We start from the raw sequence: 6,821 nt of genomic DNA, 5'->3' as shown, positions 1-6,821 counted from the left end.
TAAATATAAGTGCTCTTTAGACTTACCAAGATGTGACTTCTTGAAAGTTGATTTGGAAATACCTGTCATAGGAGCTGTCAGAGTGACCAGAGCAGACGTGTGACTTTATTTTGTACAGAAGTGCCTAGTGGGAAAACCAAGTGATGTTTTATTTCAAAGGATTTCATCAGGGCCTTGTAAGCTGTAATGTCTCAGAATATTACATTCTTTTTTCCCCTTTGTCTCTCAGGTGCTCTCATTATTGCAAGACCAAACTAATGAAATCACAATCAATTCAACTAAGCAGTTACACAAAGAATCCAAAAGAAAGAAAGTATGTGTTTAGGAGTTCTGGAACAAGAATAAAGTTCTTATTTTCAAAAGTCCAGTGAGAGGAGCAGATAAGATGAAGGCAGAAAGCTGTGCCCTCCCTCTCTTTTTCTTGTGGCTGTGATAAAAAGCTCTGGGGCCTCCTGTCTTTGTGACCTTAGTTCTTTGGAGAGGGCTAGGGGCGTGCAGGCCTGGCTCAAGCTTGCCTTTAGTCAGTGATCCGTGAATCGCTCTTGGTCCCTGAATGACGTGAGCGCAGGCTCCAAAGGGAACGGGTGACTCAGAGCGCAGGAGGCACTGAGATTGCCTGAGCAGCCATTAGCACGTCATTGGTAATCCCAGCGACACCTTTCACATCCGCGGTATTTGTCTCCATGCTCTCCGGAAGGCTGTGAGAATGTTTTATTTAAAGGCTCTGGGCTGCCTTCTGCCTGATGGATTGCTTGTCTGCAGGGCTTACTAACACTTGCACATCTTTCAAGAGGAGAGGGGGGTGGGGATGCAGAATTCCTAGCATAGTTATAGGCCATTTCTGTGAACACAGACAGGATGCTTCTGGCACATTGGAACTTCATGGTGAATTAAAACTGTATTCCTGGCCCTTTCATCGCATGACAAACAGAAGAAAGGACTCAGTCATTATTGTACAAAGTAAAATCTGCTTAATTCCATAAGCATCTGTTAACCATCTAGCAAGGCATTGCAGTAAAAGAGTGGTTAAGAGCACATTTTGTGGTGTCTGATGGGCTTGATGTAAACACCAGTTCAGCTGAATGCTGCTTGTATGACTTTCTGAGCGATATTTACAGTGGCTGAGCTGCTGTTACTTTATCAACCAAAAGGAAATCATAATCTTCTCAAAGGCTTGTGGCAGAGATTAAAGGATCAAGGCAATACATTAGCACCTGACAAATAATGAGCACGAAACACCAAGTTCATTTATACTTACCGGGGACTAGGCTAGATGGTGGGCTACCAAACCCCATGAGATATCATTCTCCCTTGGAGAAACTTCCCCTGCAGGGTGTGGCCCAGGTGAGGAGACTACCAGTTGTGATATCTGCTCTCGGTGCTCTTGGCAAGGTGGGTGGAGAATTTTAACATGTGTCACTTGGGCATTGTCTAAAAATATAGATTTTGATTCAATTCATCTAGGGCATGGCATAAGACTGCATTTCTGATAGGCATTTATGTTTTGATACAGGTCCAAGGATTACGCTATGAGACAAGAAGCAAGAACCTAGGGTAATTAATGTCTACGGTACAGGTTGAGTAAATAACGGGCAGTGGAACTCGATTATTCAATACTAATTTTCTTTCTCTGTGTTGTGTTGTGTGTCTGTGTGTGTGTGTGTATGTGTGTGTGTGTATGTGTATGGGTTGTTGCGTACTCTGTGCCTTTGCATCCAGTTCTTACTGCCAGCTGATTAGGACTTCACTGGAATTCAACACCAAATGCAAATGTAGAGAGAAAAACTGTCAATATAGTGTATTTGATCAGTGCAACCTTTAGAAAAGGTACAGATGGACTACCCTTTCTGTACTGTGATGGACGTGAGTGGTCACCTGGAAAGGGCAGAAAAACACAGAAACGTGTGCTGCTTTTGCAGAGTGTATGAAATTGTTGGTTAATATATTTCTAAGGCTAGGGAATGTGCAACAGGAGTTAAATATAGCTATTGAACATTTGCCACATTTATGAACTTCAGAAATGTTAAGAGAACATTTTTATTTTTTCTTCCTCACACGGGAGGCTTGGGAAATGTGTACAATTAGCATGAATTATCAACCCCAGTGGGTGGGGAGTTCCATGTGTGCCTCCCACGATTTCTTACGAGTGTAACTCCTGCAAGCATCAAGCAAACACAGCTCTGGCTGCTTTCCTTTTGACAACCAAAGTTTCACTCCAAGCAATGCTGGAGGTCTTAGTCATAGTCATTTCAGAATCAGAGTGCTTCATTTCTCACCCAACCAACCTTCAAATTTGTGTTTGGGGAGCTGACACTTTTCAGGGTGGCTCTTCTGGGTCATCTGAATTTCTTCTATGTATGCATATTCCAGGACTCAGCTCACAGGGATTTTCCTTTGCCCATTTTTAACCAACTGAATTTTAAAACAGTGTGTATGATTCATTGTTCTTGTCTCTGCAATCTTCATCCCACACTATGTTCTTTTCTTCTAAACCATATTGTCCAGCTACCAGTGTGTGGCTACATGGCTATAGAGGCCAGAGACTTGTGTGTTCTCTTCATATTACATGGTCACAGTAGGAAGCATATATGCAACAACTCATGGTTTAGTAGACCTTGCTTTGGAGTTGAACATTCTTGGGTTTAAATACTACCTCTATTACTCAGCAGCTGTTGAATGTGGAGTAAATGTCAGCAGAACAGCACATGTACTCTAACAATAAACAAATACTTAGTTCCCAATATATGGCAGCACATTCTGCATATTTGACATACACTTTTTATTCAACCATGAGTATAATCCTTTGAAACTGATGCAATACTAATTGCTCAAAGTCTTAACATCTTCATCTAAAAAGTTAAAAGAGCAAACATTTCAGTAAGAGCCTTTTCTTCTGTAAGTATACATACAGCACACAACACTTGGACAGCTCAAGCATCTCAAAGCATCTTAAATAAATGATTGTGTTTTTCTTTTCCTTTAAGTCATTCACTTCACTACCAACCCACTCACTGAAGCCACACCTAAAAAGATCCTAGTGCAAAGTTTGCCCTTAGCATACATGTCACTCTGATTTAGGCCAGAACAATCATGTATGCCTGATTGTTACTATACCCTAATGATTTATTTTTTTGTCTTGATAAAACATTAAATACTTATGTGAACCTTAAGGGTATTTTAAAATTTTCTGATGTGTAAACTGATGTACATAATGCCTAAATATCTGATGTAGACTCCCAGTTTGGCTATAACAGGATTCGAGGCTTTGTTTCTTTTTTCTTTTTTTTTAATTGATTTAAGTTTTATTGTATTATGATGAGAAAAGATACATGATTTCATTTTATCTGAATTTGTTAACATTTTAAAACATATTTTAAATAAATAGAATTAAATGACATTCTTGTTTCCCTTTTGTACTCCAACTCCTCCCAGAGACCCCTCCTTCAATACCTATAATATCTTTTGTGTCATATTCTTTAAATTTATAAAATATGATAACAATAAAAATTAGTATTATAAAAGTTGTTTGATATAAAACAACAATCAATTTAACAGTCTTGTGTAAATGCATGTCCACAATACTGAGAATATATATGTTTTTCTCAATACAGTAAATAACTCCAAACATATTAACTGCATATTTCAAAATAATACATCACTACTAGTATTTTTTAAATGAACATAAATATATAAAATCTTTTTGTTTGTTTGTTTGTTTTGCATTTAGTAGAGCTTAAAGTCTTGGCTCTTACTGTGGTACAAGCCCAAAATGAGAACAATTTTTAGACATTGGATTTCACTGTAATAAGGCTGTATTTCAATGACTGTCACATCACCAAAGAATTTTACCTTCATCATAGCTAAGCTGAGAGTTGACAGTTCTGCTGTGCCAAGGAATGAATTGTAGACACAATTTTTGGATACAAACTTCCTGTTATGGTCAAAGCTAATTGACTTGAGTGAGTGACTTTATTCCCAGCTCACAGAGAACAGGTTACATTCATTTAAGAAATGGTGTGTGTATTAAGATGGTCTATCCATAAAGTCACTCACCAACTGTTTCAATGAACAGTGGTTCTATTGGAGGGTGGCACAAACATTAGGTGAGGGTAAGAATCTGGTTCATTGGCTGTGATAATTGGGAAAAGCATTCATCTCAGAGAAAGAGTAACTTATAAAGTCCTCTTCTTCAAACGTGATACAAGAGTTACAAACATCAAGCAAGGCATTCAGTCTCACTCTTGTTGTTCTCTTACAAGACACCTCCCAAGTTAATTGTCTAAATTTCTTTTGGCTGTATAAATACTTTTGAAATATGTAAGTTGTTCTGAAAACCATAGTATAGTGTAAAAACATGAAATAAACAATACTACTAATAGAGAGGCTGAGATAGGAGAAACATGATTTCAACACCATTATGTGAAACACAACAATACACTATAATGTACAAATAAGCTGAAAGTATATATGGCTTGTACAATATTGGACATATTTCTCCAATTATCAAATTAGAGGGACCATTGGATGACAGTCAACAAATTTCTAATGTCTTATACTTTTGATTTATAATCAATTAGGATATGTTGGTAATACTAATTTTCATATTAAGATATTAAGAAAAAGTAATTGTTACTTCCTGTTGTTTTTGTTGTAAGAGTTGAAATTAGGTGTGTGTGGTTTTGTTGAAAGATTACTTTCTTGCTTCTTCTAGAGTGTAGTTTTGCTCCTTATGTTGGTGTTTTCCACATATTATCCTTTGTAGGGCTGGATTTGTGGAAAGATATTGTTTAAATTTTGTTTTGTCATGGAATATCTTGTTTTATCCATCTGTGGTAATTGAGAGTTTTGCTGGGTATAGTAGCCTGGGCTGGCATTTATGTTCTGGTAGGGTCTGTATGACATCTGCCCAGGATCTTCTAGCTTTCATAATCTCTGGTGAGAAGTCTGGTGTAATTCTGATAGGAAGCTTACTGCTTTTAAAATTATTTCTTTGTTTAGTGCATTTTGTGTTTTGATTATTATGTAATGGGCAGAATTTCTTTTCTGATCCAGTCTATCTGGGGTTCTGGAGGCTTCTTGTATGTTCATGGGCATCAATTTCTTTAGGTTAGGGAAGTTTTCTTTTATAATTTTGTTGAAGATTTTTACCTCTCATTACCTTGGAAGTCTTCACTCTCTTCTATACCTATTATCCTTAGGTTTGGTGTTCTCATTGTATCCTGGATTTCCTGGATGCTTAGTGTTAGGATCTTTTGCTTTTTGTCTTTTCTTTGATTGTTGTGTCAATATTTTATATGGTATCTTCTGCACCTGAGGTTCTCTCTTCTGTTTCTTGTATTATATTGATGATGCTTGCATCTAGGACTCCTGATCTCTTTCCTGGATTTTTTTTTGTGATTTCTTTATTGTTTCTATCTCCATTTTTAGATCCTAGATGGTTTTGTTCATTTCCTTCACCTGTTTGAATCTGTTTTCCTGTAGTTCTTTAAGGGATTTTTGTGTTTCCTCTTTAAGGGCTTCTAGCTGTTTACCTGTGTTCTCTTGTATTTCTTTGAGGGAGTATTTATGTCTTTCTTAAAGTCCTCTATCATCACCGTTAGAAGTGATTTTAGATCTAAATCTTACTTTCCCTGGGTGATGGTGTATCCAGGACTTGCTATGGTGGGAGAATTAGGTTCTGATGATGACAAGTAATCTTGGTTTGTGTTGTTTATTTTCTTACACTTGCCCTGGGCCATCTGGTTATTGCTAGTGCTACCTGCCCTTGTTAAATCTGACTGCAGCCCGTCCTTCCTGTGATCCTGGTTGTGCCAGAACTCCTCAGAGTCAAGCTGTCTCTGTGATCCTGTGATTCTGGGATCCTGTGACTCTGGGCTTGTTAGAGCACCTGGGAGTGGAGCTTTCTCTGGGTGTTTTGGGACTGGTTGAGGAGTCTGTGCCGAAGATCTGCTCAGGGCACTGGCCCAGACAGACCAGAACAACCTGAGCCACTGGGCTGGCAGAGTTCCTGTGTGCCTGGGTCCCACAGGTCCCAATGGCTCCCAGTGTTGGGACAGATGTATCCTCCTCACCTCTGACCCTCTGATCCTGAGCAAATCAGAGTGCCTGGGAGGGGAGCCACTTCTGTGGGACTGGCTGCAAAATTTGGGCCCAAGGTCTGCTTAGGGCACTGGCCCAGACAGACCAGAAGGAACCAGTGCTACTGTGCTGGTGGGGTTCCTGTGTGCCTGTGTTCCGCTGGTCCCACTTACTCCAGGTGATGGGACAGATGTTGTGTCCTCCTCATCTCTGATCCTGGGCATGTTAGAGCACTTGTGAGTAGTGCTTCCTCTGGGTGTTGTGGGACTGGCTGTGGAGTTTGTGCCCAAGATTTGTTCAGGGCACTGGCTGCCCCAGACAGACCAGAGCAACCTGGAGGCTTTGTTTCTAACCTAGCACTCTACCCTATAGTCTGTACTCTCTCAATGGCTTCCCAACTTATTTCCTTTTTTTCAATTCTCATTTCTGTTTTTTGAAATTATTGCCACAATCACTTAGTCGGTTTATTTCCTCCCAACTACCCACCTTTTTAAAATCATCTCCTGAATGGCCACCCACAACAACGGGCCACACATTTCTTCATCCATCCTTAGTTTATATTCTACTGATGGCCATGGTTTGTCACCAATTAATGTCCAAGAGCCATCTGTCATGTGGTCTCTAGTTTTCTACTTTCCTCATTTGTAATTTCTTTCTTTCTTTCTTTTTTTTGTATTAGATATTTTCTTTATTTACATGTAAATTTCTCCTTTGCCAGTTTCCCCTCCAAAAAACAAAGAAAC

At 39.1% G+C, this 6,821-nt stretch overlaps 1 long non-coding RNA gene across 1 annotated transcript; it reads left to right on the top strand.

Annotated features, from left to right (window-relative positions):
* Window positions 1–247: 247 nt before the first annotated feature.
* Window positions 248–1,616, top strand: LOC116092276. Its single transcript, XR_004119192.1, has 2 exons — window positions 248–313; window positions 1,514–1,616. It is a non-coding gene; the product is annotated as an uncharacterized LOC116092276 (long non-coding RNA).
* The last annotated feature ends 5,205 nt before the right edge of the window (window positions 1,617–6,821 follow it).

The sequence above is a fragment of the Mastomys coucha genome, unplaced genomic scaffold, assembly GCF_008632895.1.
Source record: "Mastomys coucha isolate ucsf_1 unplaced genomic scaffold, UCSF_Mcou_1 pScaffold15, whole genome shotgun sequence".
In the NCBI taxonomy this organism is placed as follows: domain Eukaryota; kingdom Metazoa; phylum Chordata; class Mammalia; order Rodentia; family Muridae; genus Mastomys; species Mastomys coucha.
The sequence above is the reverse complement of the archived record's forward strand: the minus strand, read 5'-3'. Positions and strand labels throughout refer to the sequence as shown.